Source organism: Carassius gibelio, chromosome B23 (assembly GCF_023724105.1).
Source record: "Carassius gibelio isolate Cgi1373 ecotype wild population from Czech Republic chromosome B23, carGib1.2-hapl.c, whole genome shotgun sequence".
NCBI classification, from domain to species: domain Eukaryota; kingdom Metazoa; phylum Chordata; class Actinopteri; order Cypriniformes; family Cyprinidae; genus Carassius; species Carassius gibelio.
The window spans coordinates 13,683,787-13,698,831 of NC_068418.1; the positions used below are offsets into that span (position 1 = coordinate 13,683,787).

The 15,045-nt window shown below is 36.7% G+C and overlaps 1 protein-coding gene across 1 annotated transcript in view; it reads left to right on the forward strand.

Annotated features, from left to right (window-relative positions):
* Nucleotides 1-15,045, forward strand: part of LOC128011585 (myosin-7) — a 121,053-nt gene that overhangs the window by 44,408 nt on the left and 61,600 nt on the right. The gene's annotated exons all lie outside the window — the stretch shown is intronic.

Here is a 15,045-nt window from a genome sequence, read left to right on the forward strand (position 1 = left end):
CCACTACATTGGTTGCTCCTACTATGCAGCACGTCATTTTAGGTCCACATTTTGTTATATTGGATAAAATGAATAGTTTGTAAACCTTTATATTTTTACAATATAAACATAATATTTTTAGGGTTTCTAAGTTTCAGTAAAACCTGAAATAAAACATTATCTCTTTTGTCCACGTAGGCCTACAATAATTAAAAAATAATGTGTCTATAGTTTTTCCAAAGTAAAAAAAATGGGTTATAAGATTGTTCTCAAATGTGATTTCACACTGCAGAGCTTTCCACACCACAGTTATTGTGTGATCTGGATTTTGTCCTGTAATATCCATTCATTGGCAACTGCTGAATCCAAGGTTCCTAAACAGAGGCAAAATATGTGCTAAATTAGTTTGGGAGGACTTAATTTAGCACCTATTGTTTCTGGCGAGAAACTTGGCGATGCTTTGTTGTTTGTTTCTGAGTGCACTGGCTCGTTTGATCTTCACAGATAATCAGGTTCTGTAACATGACTAAACATCGGAGCATTGCTGTCATCATTCATCCTCAAGCTTTCCTTCCCTATCACACTCACTGCAGCTGGAGCGAGAGAGCAATATGCCCTCAAATGTGAGAGCACTTTTTAATCATCTTGCAGGCCCTTAAGGGAAAACAATTCTATTTTTAAATGCAGTATTGCTGCATGTTCTTATTGATTGAGAAAAGTGTGTCCTCTTTCTGAAATCAGTTATACAGACATAAACATGACATACGTCCCTTGTTCCTCATGAAAACGGAATCCATGAACAATGTGATTTAAAAGTGCATTAATCTATCAGATTAACCTGATTCTCTCATACGATTTTTCCATTCTCATGAGGCTGAATGATATTGTGCATAGCCTAAATCATGTCAGCATATGTGTCCAGTCTTCATTAATGAAATATTGTAAGCAACAGCTCTGTCTAAAACACTTGCCGGCAATGATAAACTTGGGTGTATTCAACCAGAGAGAAAGAGGAAGAACCAGCCTTATCATGGGGAAACTAACACTGTCAGTTTGGCTGTGGGCCTGCAGTCTCTGTTGTGTTAAAGGGCAGGGAAGTAGTTCCTAACACACAATACAAAGAGCAGAGGCCTGTGCAGCTGTAGTAGGAAGAGCAGACAGACAGACACTATCCCAGGGCCAGAACCAGAAAGGACGTATCAAAATAACAGCCATTTCCTCATTGGGTGGGATACTAGAAAATACATACAAGTGTGAATTAACAAGCAATATAACTAATCTGAGACAGTGTATGTTCATATGAATGAATTTGAGAGAGGCCTTATGTTATGTAGGCTACCGCAAGCATGACTAGATAAGCATGAGCACTTCTATCAATATGGCATTTGAGCTTGGATAAACACAGTCTTTCCTCAATGACAGATCAGGAAGAGCATCAGAAAGGGAGACTGTGGTGTAGAGCAGGACATTTAGGGTCAAAGGCTGCACCTGTGAGGGTCTAAAAAAACTAATATATAACACAAGCACACAAATATGCAGACTTTAGAGGACAAACAAGAAATATTACTAAATAAATAATAATCCAGTGTCAATGCCTGCTGCACATAAGGGGAGTTTCATTAACATCTTCTTCAGTTGTGTCAGAAGTTTATATTTACAATGTGGTTTTTATGCAAGTTGACTATTAAATTGCTGTTTAATGATGCCAATAAATAATAACAATAATAATAAATAATAATAAAACAATTAATAGATCACTAAGAAATAACTCAGCTTGGAACCATTTTTAACCATGGTATTTTTATGACAAAAAGTATTAAACAATAAGATAAGTCTTAATTATGTGATAAAAAGTAAATAAATAAATAAGTCATCATTATGTGATAATTTTTTTAAATAGTCATAATTATGATATGAAAATGTAATATGATATACTAAGTAATAACTATGAGAATAAAAAATAAAAAAGTAAAAAAGTCATAATTATGAATCAGTTATAAGTTACTAAATCAATATTTTATTTATGTTAAAATTATGACATATTTTGACAGAATTATGATGTGTAGACTAAATTAAAACATGCCACACAGTTGCCCACAACACATATACACAAAAATATTAGAATGTGAATTTTATTCATCAAAATTAATATTCTTAATTACAATATCAAGGAGAGTAATTGACAGTAATTATATTACAATCACGCAACCCAGTTGACAAGTGAAAATAAATCTACTTAAATGCTCACAGTACACATTTCAAAGAAACATCAGCCTTTTAATCTTCAATCTGGTTTACCATTTAATAGTTTTCCATGATGTCCAAACAGGAATGTGGATCTATTCAGTGAAATGATATATACTGTATATATTAGGATGGGGGTGATTAAAATCATGAGAGAGTAAGGCTTACGTGCATCAGTTTCTGTGCTGATTAAACCACTTCTGGGTGGGGCCTTAATGGGCAACCTGGTCATGTGAATTAAGGCTCATTTACCACTTTCTAACCGTCCTTTGAGAACTAATTGAATCACTGTTGTGCAGATAGCATCTCTCGGTCCCTCCCTCCTGTTCATACGACCACCCCTCCAACTGAAACCGAAATGCCTGACCTTTGACCCATGAGCTTATCAGAGCTTATGTCTTCACAACAGAACTCCTGCTTTACTTCCTCTTCAATGATAGTCACCATTACTAATCCGATTCCCATGGGCACTACAGATGCATGGGCAAAATCATGAATGATATCCTATCCATAAATTATATTTGAAGGATAGTAATAAGTAAAATGTGGACACCAAAGACAAGGGAAATGGTTCCATAATTACAAAGATAACAAATTATACTGTCATAGAAATTAGTTTAATCTTAATTTACATCAACGGACACTACTGTTTACTTAGCAAGGCTACTTTCCCGTGCTATCTGTTCCTCTCCCAGGATTAGCTGTGTTTGTATGGAGCGCTATAGCACTTCACAGGGTTCGATGTGGAGACAGAGTTTGGATCAACAGGAAGAGCTCTTCTCATAGACCGGAGAGCCATGGGATTACGTTCCCATCTCTTGTCATCTTTTCCATTACAGGCGTCTTTTACAACACTTTTCCATCTTTTTGCCATTGTGATCGACAATCACATATATCTCTTTACACTCTTATCTTGTCTTTTTAAGAACTGACCGTTGAAAGTGTCTTTGAGGGACCAAAAATGGTTCTTATGGCATTTTTGCAAACAACCATGTCTTGGAACATGTGCTGTGAAGAACATTTTAAATATATATATATATATATATATATATATATATATATATATATATATATATATATATATATATATATATATATGAACATTTGAAAAATTGAAAACTTCAGTGGATTTTGAATTCTATCTTGGAATCCTGGATGTCAATAAAGAGTCTTCATTTTAAAGAATGCTCTCATTTTAGTGTGTGTGTGTGTGTGTGTGGTAAACATCTCAAACGCCCCTCTCTATGACCTTCCATTTTTCACTCTGACAGCTTAATCAGAGTTCAACTATACACTACTGCAAGCTTCACTCTTCCTGACCTCCTATCCTCCCTCCTGTCCATCCTTTTCACTCTTGTACCTCCCATTTTCCATAAATCAGCTTCCATCTCTCTCTCTCTCTCTCTCTCTCTCTCTCACCAATGTATGCACGGATGGACTCACAGCGGCTTCACTACTCTATATGTGTTGAATGTAGAGTCCTGTATAACAGCAGAGATCACAGGAGGAACATCAAACTGGAGAAACCTCCCACAGTGAAATCATATCTTCACAGAAAATGAGAAGATGATTCATGGTGTGTGACCCACCCTGCTATTACGAGAGCCCACAGTGTTCAAAAGCAGCAGAGAACAGAAGCACACAGGTTATAAAGCAGACAGGACAGAGTGAGAGCAGTAAATCTACTGTGAGCACACCAGCAGTGTAACTCGATCTATTTTTAGTGCACTCTAACAAGAGCCCTTTCTTCTGTCAACCTTTCCAAACCACAGAGTAAACTCGAATTAAACAACACTCAATGAGATCTATCTATCTATCTATCTATCTATCTATCTATCTATCTATCTATCTATCTATCTATCTATCTATCTATCTATCTATCTATCTATCTATCTATCTATCTATCTATCTAGCTAGCTAGCTAGCTATCTAGCTATCTAGCTATCTATCTGTTTGTCTAAAAATAATTATAAAAAAATTTTCTGAGAAATTGAAATCCTCATATTATAAAATAAAATTGAATAAAATAATTGTCTTAAAATTATATAATTTCTCTTAAAAGTATCAAATAACTAAGTAAAAAAAAAAGAAAAAAAAAAAAGACCAAAATTAGATAACTGTTCACTCTTCATAAAACAAATCTGGACAATAGATCATATGTTTTTGGAATTACTTTATACATTTAAGTGCATATTGAAACTGCTTATTTATTATTGGTAATAATAAAGAAATTGGTATTTTTGACAAATCTGAGCACAGTTTACGTCACAGGTGATATATATTGTGATTATTGGCATTTTTTTTTAAACCAGGTGACTTATGCAAAATCTCCATTTGCTCTTCATTCAATCTCACTGTCTAAGACGAAGAACTGAGACATTAAAGTAAAAAGTTAAAGTAAAATTAAAGTAATTAGCAATTTTTCTATCCTGCTGGTCCAGACAGAAGGTGAAAGGGAAACAGACATCACTTCCTGTTAGAATATGTGTGACATTTCCACAGTTCATCCTCTATTATTTAAGCATTTAACAATTAGTAAGAGTCTGTGAATGTTTTTATGACACTATTAGCCCAATTATCTTCTCAAGTCAGACAAAGAAAGTGTGTATTCATCACACAAAATGACAGACATTGACCAGCCCATACCAAAATGTGTGTGTACTGTGTAAGTCTAGTGGCCTTGACGCCTGTCTTTACAGCCTGCTATCACAGCATCATCAGAGCTTCTCCCAGACACTAAGACTCCATGCATCAGGGTCTCCAGCTCAGCTCCTCCTCCAGACGCCCGTGGCCTCTCAGACTCACTAATATAGTAGTCACCATGGCAACCAATGAGGACCTCATATGGCTGGATGGGAGTAAGGAAATGCCCAGGATATCGGTGAACATTTGGCTGCTCTGTGACCCGTGTGTGCCTATGTAGGTTAAATGATGGGACGAGGGGGGGCCGGGTTAATAGCACTGATTGGATTAATCTGAATTATGTTTCTGTTGCTGGATGATAAGCATTTATGAGATGCATTTGATATTTAATGCATTTTTTTAAACGATTTTACTACAGTGCACCTGGACTTCAAAATATGCTTTAAATTGAAAGTAAAGGCATTTTAAACTTTCTATCCATCATAGAATCTTAAAAAAAAATAAAATGTATCATGGTTTTCACCTGGTTTTAAATACATTGAGCAGCACAACTGTTTTCAATAATTATAAAAGGCACTTCAGCTGCAAATCAGTGTATTAGAATTATTTCCGAAGGATCGTGTGATACTGAAGGCCGGGGTAATAATGATAAAACAGCTGTGCATCACATGAAAAACTTACATTTTAAAATTTATTCAAACGTGTTTACTGTATTTTTTTTTGAATAAATGCAGCCATGATGAGCATAAAAGACTTATTTCAAAGACATTTAAAAAACGTGACTGACCCTAAACTTTTGAACAGTAGTGTATGTGTTTAAGAAATCTCATGTCTTCATGTAAGACACGAGGAGAGAAAGGAGGGGGACACAGCTGCACTTCAACAGCTGTAATCAACACTCATACTATTACCATGACTCGGGAACACTGCAGGACCAACAGGTGCACAGGATCTGGAAGAAATGTGAGAGCTACAATGCAGACTTATGAATTTCTTAGAAAGGGAGAGAGATGGGAAAAAGGCCGTTAAATACATTTTAAGACTAAATTAATCTCTGTAACAAGCACACACATGCACCTGTTGTAATGGGAAACCCACACAAAGCCCAAGTGACCGTTGGAAAAGCAGGTCTCCAGCACACAATCAAATCAGCTTCACCTCATAAATCTGTGCTCGGTCATGTTGTTAAGGAAGCTGGCAGGACTGATGGCCAGGACAGCTTACCACAGATCCACGTGTCAATTGCCACAATTTATCCAGGCTGGAGATATAAACACACTGAGAGAAACCACATGTTATTTTTCTCAAATACGAAAGGGGTGCATGGGTAGAAACATATCTGCAAATTATTTTCAGAAAATATACGGCCATGGATTGATTAAGGAACCCACTTCATAACCCACACATTTTTTTAAGAAATGAAATTAATATTAAATTAATTTTACTCATCAACGATGCACTAAAATAAGTAAAAGTAACAATACAGACATTTACAGTGTCAAAGAAAAAAAATCAGCTTTACCATCACAGGACTAAATTAGATGTTGAAAGATATTAAAATAAAAAACTATTGTTTTAAATTGCAATAATATTTTCATGATTTCACTGTTCAACAGTTTAAATAAATGAAGCCCTTGTGAGTGAGAGACTTTCAAAAACTGTAAATTGTCCTATCGACTTCCCTTTTGAACGGTAGTGTATCAAAACAAAAGACATTCATACTGTATGAGAAATATATTAAATATAACATGATAAGCCCGAGATTTTGTTTCCAAAATAAAATTAAATGTGGAAAATATCTAATTTGCATTATGTGTATCTTAAAGAAAAAAATACATTGTATCTCATGTATTTACTTAATATGACTGGATAAAATGTTTTTGTTTTTATTTTTTATGCTCTTTGAAGGGTTTTGTTTAATACTTCTTTATATTCACTGTTCACTGTCTTCCCTATGTGTTCCAGCAAAGCACATCGCAGCTCAGAAGAATACAGAGGATTTTCTTTCATGCCATTCAACATACCTTTAGTTACTAACTTTCAATATTACATTCTAAAACTATTCAGCGTTCTTATCCAAATATCATTCTCTCCCTACTTTTTTCAAATACAAAAACTGCCACTAAACAGCTCTCTCTCTCTCTCCCCACTGATCTTTGTTATCAAACAGGAAGTGGCATTGAGTGGCATCCTGTCCCAGTTCCATGCCAAAGGACAATGACGTCGGGAGCAGGAAAGAGACCACTTTTAATGAAATATTCAAAAGACTCTAGCTCACCCGAATGCACCTTCAATTTTTCATCAGGCGTAATGTGCCTGTATACTTTGTCTGTTATGTTTTCTTGTGTGCAGATTGTATTACTTCTTTCAGTTTCAAACATATACACGCACATAGTCACGCTAAACAAGGCTGTATTATATCCTGCAGCCTCTAATCTCCACTACTTTATGTGAGGGAACTTGCAACATGTAATTTACATTTCCTGAACAGCCACAATCTCCCATCCAAAGCAGGTCTTTCTGAATGGGACGGCAACCGGCATGACAGATATGCAGCTGTGACCAGCCGTAAACAACTGAACTGAAACCAGCAGGAGACAGAAACAAATCGCTATAGCCTGCTGCTAGTAGCTTATCCTTTATGTTTTGACACAAAATCAAACTTTGGCCTACGCTTGTAAGTTTTCAGACACACGCACAAATTAGAAGCCATAAACAAACCAATATAACATGGTTTCGTACTGTACCACAATGATTCACAACAGGACAGGAGCTGACTAAACAATAACACTGTGGCATTACTACAGTTGCACATTTATTGCATGTGCTGGGAGCCTCAGATAAACTCACAGCATGAAAGGTGTGAGAGGAGAGGTGAGGAGTCGGAGGGGGAAGCTTCATTATCAGGGCCCCAGAAACACAGCACCCTCAGTACGGCAGACGCAGCATGCCGCTCCAAACAGAGTCCGGTCTGATGTAAGGTGAGCTGAAGATTAGATCACCTTTACCGGAGCAGTCTGCGTCACGGCTCTGAAGGGCTTCAGGTGAGTCAGAGGACATGTCAGGTCATCGTGGACAAGACTGGGAGGAATGTGCGCAGGGTGGGCCGCAGGTGCCTGGAGCGAGTAATAAAAATGACAGCGCATAAAATCAAGAGATGAAAAGAACCTGCTTGATATCATCCTGCGCTACACGCACAAGATGAGTAATGCGACAAGCAAGGACGCATCCGACAACAACAAGCGGTTCGCTCTGGAGAAATTCCACACCTCTCCTCTCTTTCTGCCTCCGTTTACACAGCTCATTTCTGCTCCTATCTCTCTTGCTCTTTATTTTTCTGCATGTTCAACAGCTATCATGAAATCACTTACACAAATTCGGGAGAAGCGCTGTTTTATCATACTAGATGTGTTTGAAAGTTCTGTTATAATGCTACTCTGTGCAGTCGTCACCGGTCTATTAAACCACACAACATGTTAAAGTGTCTTTGGTGTTTCCATGTTTTCTACAAAACAAAACCCGGGGTTTTGATGTTATTTGGCAGGTTACACCATGACTCTATGGAAACGGTCCGTGTCACTAGTTAAAATTGCTTATTTCTCTGGATTTAAACATTTGGGATAATGTAAGTACACAAGTCAGCAAAATATATAACACTGTTCTAGTGGTTTTTGGATATTTTAATAAAAAAATCTTACATATTGTGCCTTTAAGACAGAAAAACTGCAGACTCAACATGCTGTGTGATCATACATAAGTGACCGAGGCTGTGGGAGTAAACCTGACGACAGATAAATGAAGACCTCAAACTCCCCACACACAATTATACCAGCTGATAGACAGTGCTTGAACTACAACAAACACCTCATGTTATTTCAGACCCTTCCTGTCTCTGCCCACATGACCTCTGACGCACATCTTCACCATTATGATGAAATACTACAAGAGTCAGAGGAGTGAGGGTGTGGTTCCACAAGGATGTAGACAGGATTACAAAATTATGCATTTATGCAAAATTTGAGTAAAAATTTTCATGGACAATACTGTTCAACTTTATTAAAAACAGCAACATAATACTTTGATTAAAAATGATAGTCTGTAGCAGGCTGCAACAAACTTCATAAGTTAAGCTTCTCACAAAAGTAAAAAAACAAGGTTCCCCTTTTAAAAGTACAGAGACCCTGCTTTCCTCAGCATCTGATGTTTTTAAACTCACCAAGACGTGGCACTTTAAGTATATGTTTACACAGAAAAACTTTTTAAGATAGTTTTAAAGATAGCACAGTGCTGCTGTAAAAATGTGCTCTGCGTGAACAATTTATGCAGTTCAGATCAAACCATGTGTTATGACTCGCACATTTCAATGACAAAAATGGATGCTAAGAGATATTATGGCTGGCCTAGTCTCACAATTCACCCATCATTGTTTTGGCAAAAAGATAAATCTTTATCCTGCATGGTAGGAATTTATCTGATGTTTTGCAAAACATTTTAAGAGGCTGTTCTCATAGAATGCATTGTTGCATTTAAAAGGATAGTTCACCCAAAAATAACAAAAATTACTAACTCTCATGTCGTTCAAGACCCGTAAATCCTTCGTTCAATTTCGGAACAGAAATTACGTTTTTTTTTTTATGAAATCCGAGAGCTTTCTGACCCTGCATAGACAGCAATGCAACTGACACATTCAAGGCCCAGAAAGGTAGTAAGGACATCATTAAAATTGTCCATGTGGCATCAGTGCTTCAACTGTAATGTTAGGAACCTACGAGATTTCATGTTTAAAACAAACCAGTAGGCTAATTCCAAAAGCAGTCTAAAAGTTGCACATAAGATTTACACATTGGCATTAATCACTGTGACCCCTTTAGCTGATATTATAGGCTTTTGTAAATCGTAAGTATGTATGATCCACACTTTTCTAGCACTATGTTTGTGAGCCTCCTTCACCCCTGACTGTGTTGAGCCGTGTCTCAAGAGGAGGTTCCCCAGGGCTCTGTGGCAGGGGGTTGTAGGATTAGGTCTTGTTCAGGTAGTATAAGAGGCTTTGAACCGCAGTACAAGTAAATATAGTTTGACTGACAGGACAAACAGGCAGCTGTAGGGAAGCTGGCTCACTCTAATCTCAAGTCTGAATTCAGATTTGATAAACATTCCGTAATATCAGATAATTTCACAACCTTGTGAGTTGCCTAAGGATCCCTCAATGCATTGCAATGAGCTCAGTGTAAAAACAGGGGATGAGGCGAGATAAATCAGCACATGTATCTTATTTAATATAAAAATAAGAAAATAAAACTAGTTTATTATAATAAATAAATATTTATGTGTCCTATGTTTAGGATCATTAAAGTATTGCGCCATTAGCTTAGCAGCATGCTAATAGCAAATTCAGTTAAGGAGTGAAATCTCTTGAGAGGAGTACTATTTGTGTGGCGTGTGGAGTTGATTGCTTATGTTAAATGTTAAAAATCAATCAGTTATGAAGTGAGGATACTGCCTCAAGGCTAGAATGAACTACTCAACTGTTTTATAGATTTTTACCCCATTTCAGAGTCTGAAGGAGTCAACTGAAAGTCAGATCCAGTCAGATATTGGGCAGCTGAAGCTGACAGATTTACCAGAAAATTGTGGACTGATTTTAGAAAGTTTTAATTTTTCTCGCATCTTCTAGGAACAAGCTGGATGTTTCTGCATTCATTTTCTGTGTTTAAAGTCTGGTAGGGTTTTTTGTGTGTCAAGTTCTTATTGATATGGTCTGGATCTTAAATAAAAATAAAGTTTATCATTTCTGTTTATCGTTTCTGTGTAGACCTGCGATTGCCGTTCTTGTCATACCTACTATGTGAGTCAATCGGTGGGCGGGGCTAAACAGGCAGTAATGTAGAAGCAAGTGTTGATCTTCTTCTGCGGAGGCGGTGTTTAGCCACACAATTACATAGAGTGGCACATTCTACAACCTGTTGTTTTGGCAGATTGGCTTCAATATAAGCTGTTTTTACAAGAAAATTTGAGTTCTCAAACTTACAGAATGTTGTTTTAGCACAAAGACCTCTTATATATCAAAAATATTCCTCCTATTATTCTTCCTGGCTGCCCATGATGGCTTTAAATTGAAACAATACTCAGCAGAAAATTATATACAATTCACTCTGAACTGAAATAGAATCTCTTGTTTGACTGCATTGTAAGGAGAGCCCACCTGCAGTTCTCAAGACAAAAGAAAACCGTAAGATCACGAAACAGTCCTTCTATGTGCACATTGTTCTCAGCCTCAACCACAGATTTCCTCCGAACGCAAGATCTCATGCCTACTCAAACGACCCAGTTTGCAGACATTGCCTTTGAGACATTACTGTTTCTTTTTGAAGACAGCTTGAGCTGCACAGCATGACATCCCCATTAGACAGGGAGCTTAGGAGAGAACTAAAAAAGAAAAGAAAACCTTTTCAAAAATAATAATAATTGCTACTATTATTAATTGTAAATTAAACAATCAATAAATAGTAATGCTCCAGTCCTTCAGCAACACTACAAAATACAAGTTCCATTGCACAAGAATGCATTGGTTGAATGCTTATATAAGTGTGATTTTGCATAAAATGTGCATAATCTACAAAATAGCACCGTTTTGTTCAGAGCGAACAATATAAGATCCGTGGAAGTCTTTTCTTCACCTGTCTCTTCTGGTTTTAGGAACCAAGCCATCTTGTGCACATGAAAAATATGTAATAGTGAGATCAAAGAGAGACTGAAAGATTTAGACACTATATTTAGCAAAGGGTTAAATAAGGTTTAATGAAATGCCAGGCTACAGGATTGCAACAGAGCAAATGGTGACAGTTCTCAGTGTGTGCCAGGGTATGAATCTCTCCATATGAATCACTGCCTGCAAACTTGAAAGTCATTTGTATTTTTTATGTCTGAACATTTTCACCCAAACCTCAGGCTCAGGAGTGTGAGAGAGAGATTTACATTACTGATCTAAACTGAGAAAGCGGGAGCAAGAGAAGCGGCATCTGAAAGTTGCAGGCGCATCATAGCTCTCTTCACGCGCATTAGTGGGAGCCAAAAGTGGGCTAGATTTTGCATTTTTAATTAGAGAAGGGATTTGCTATCTGTAAGAATCCTCTGCTGAGTAAATGGAGAGAGAAATGAGAGGACCAAAGAAAGAAGAGGTTTTGATGATGCGGTTGTTTGTGTGCCCTCAATACTGTATATCCATCTTCTCTTTCGTTTCTGGTTGCTTCCAGCTGGCTTTCAAGATTTCTGAGGTTTGCAGACATATCTTACAGTCAGTACATAAGTCTGTGTTTTTGGCTCTGTCTGCAGGTTCCCACACAGCAGATAAACTAGAAAGACTGCATCACACAGCTGCTGATGTCACTGTCCAGAACACTGTTACAACAAGAACCATTTGAGGGATATTCCATGATCAGTAACAAGTTAAACTCAGATTGACAGCATTTGTGGTATAATGTTGATTAAAGGGATGGTTCACCCAAAAAAGTAAAATTACCCCATGATTCACTCACCCTTGAGCCATCATGACTTTCCTCTTTCAGACTAATACAGTCAGAGTTTAGCCAATCACGTGCCTCATATTCACGTTCTTTCGACAGTCATAAAAACACTGCATACAGTACAAACAATCATTTCAGTTTCAGGGGAAAAATGTCAAATGGTGCCTGAAAACGTGTCAATTGCAGTAAAGAAAAGATTGCTTTACTCTTTCCTTTATATAGTCTGAACATACACAGTCTGCAGTATTTAATAGAGGAGGAAGTACAATCCTACTTCAGCCGTTACATAAATATTGCATGCTGCATTTGTCCAATCAATGTATATTCAATACTCAGATAAGAATGATAACCCAAGGTTCAGGAATATATAGTGTTAAATTTAAGTCTACGAATACACAGGATTGTTTATTCACAGTTTCAAAGTTTATAAATTGTTAACCCTGTGTATATGAGAAGTGTGAAACATGAAGCAAGATAACCCAGGATTTCCTGGGTCAGAATGGTCCATTTTATTTACCCACTAAACTATATTAATGCTTTTTTATTATTATTATGGTGTGGCAATCCACATTATGCTACTACCAATTGAGTTTAACTTGTATCATGCTTGGAATATTGTCTCCCAACACTGTGCATCATATCAAGTAGACTAAAAATATAAATTGACTAAAATAAATATACAACATTTAATTAGCACTTTGTTAAATATTTCTAAAGTAGTTTACCTTTCACAATCTGTGCCCACAACATAAAACAACAAACATGTAGAGACGAGCAAAACTACTTTCCTTTCCAGAGTGATAAAGGAAAGGGTTTTGGGCACACACATAAACAGACTCAGAGATTCCAACAGGAACCAGACAAACAGCCTAGCTCTTATCTACCAAAACACCTGCTGTCAGTTGGGACCTAGTGCCATTTCACACAATGATGCAAAGACGACAAGGAGTTCGGCCGGATTGTGTATATCTGCTCTTGAGCAAATGGGAAAGTAAATTTAATATGGTAATGAATATCCAGAGGCAAGAGGCAAGAATTATGGAGCCATGCATGAAATAAAGAGCTAGAGGCAAAGAAGCAGAAAAGTGAGAACAGGCTGAAGACAGTAAAATACATATTTTGTAATACATGATATATTCCTTTTGTTACAAACATTTACTGTAAATTTTAGTTTTAAAAACGGTTGTAATTTACAAAAGAACTTCCATTTTCTACATCATGATATTTAACAGTATTATACTGCAAAATTACATGAAATGCCCAATATACAGGGTTTTTTCCCCATATAATTTCCAGTATTTAAAATTCCAATCATTATTTACAGTGTAACAATGAATATGCTGCATGGAGAAACTGAACTGAAGGGACGGTGTCAGAGAGGGAGGAAGTGACATCACATGACCTGGTTTATAAGTCAGAGTTCATGCCTAATCAATTGCCGCTCATCCATCAAGACCATGAGCAACTGATCTGTTGAGTCTGATTGTTGTAGAGAAGATTGAAGGACAGACTGACACATATCTGACTTTCTGTGAAAGATCAGTTTATGCTGGTTTGAAGTCATCTAACACATTTTGTATTGTAATAACTGTCATTGCAAAATGTTCATGATTTACAAACTGGGATTATATTTTTTCTGCTTGCTGTGGGCTAGTATAAAACATGGCTTGTTTAAAGAATAGCCACTAAGATGTTGCACAAATCGGCTGTTGGTTTATCTCACAAGGACCACAGGAACTCTATCTAATCTCAACTGCTAGTCTGAAATAATAAATAACCACACAGTCAAGGTCTTTATATATTTAAGGCACGTTTTACAACTTACAGCAACAAGAGCAAAACAATTAGCCCAAAGTCCAGATAAACATAGCCTGCATCTCATTGGCTAGCCCTCCTTTATCTCATGGGTTTAAGCCCAAAGCAGACAGACACAAGAATGCACTACAATTCCTTAAAAAACCTTCCAAGCCAGCAGCCGTGTCTCTCTTCAACCATATACCACTTCTCATAAACAATAAAGCCAAAGAAGCAACATTTACAGCCTATGGCATGACTGCTAGTTTTCCACTGGTCTTTATTATCAGTTCTCACAGAATATCATATATGTCTGTTGACTGAGAAAGACAAATCAAATGCCCATAGGGTGCAGTTCATGCTAGTTGAATAGTAGCCCTCTCCTGCTTTATATATATATATATGATATTCATGCTTTTAAAAAACAAGATATTTTGAAGAAAGTTGGGAAATAAACAATGCTGGAGCATTAGCTTCTATTGTAAGAAAAATAAAAAACACTGAGATATTTCTCAAAATATATTTTGTATTCCAAAGAAATTGATTAAAGTTTGCAGCATTTGAAAGTTCCTTGCAAACTATGTTAAATTCAAAATTTCAATTTGAAATACACAGTACACAATAGTATGGGAAACTATTAAAATGTCAAATATGACAAATATGGTCACATGTTTTCCATGTCCAGTTCAATGTTTAGTTCTCTTTTACATTTACATATATTTATTTCAATATAGTTTATTCATATGATTATGGACGGAAACATGTGCAACGCAATACGGTGAAATAGGTCCCGCCTTTTGGTAAAGTCATCGCATCACACTCTTATGACTGCACATGCTCATTGGCTGGACCGGCCCATTTG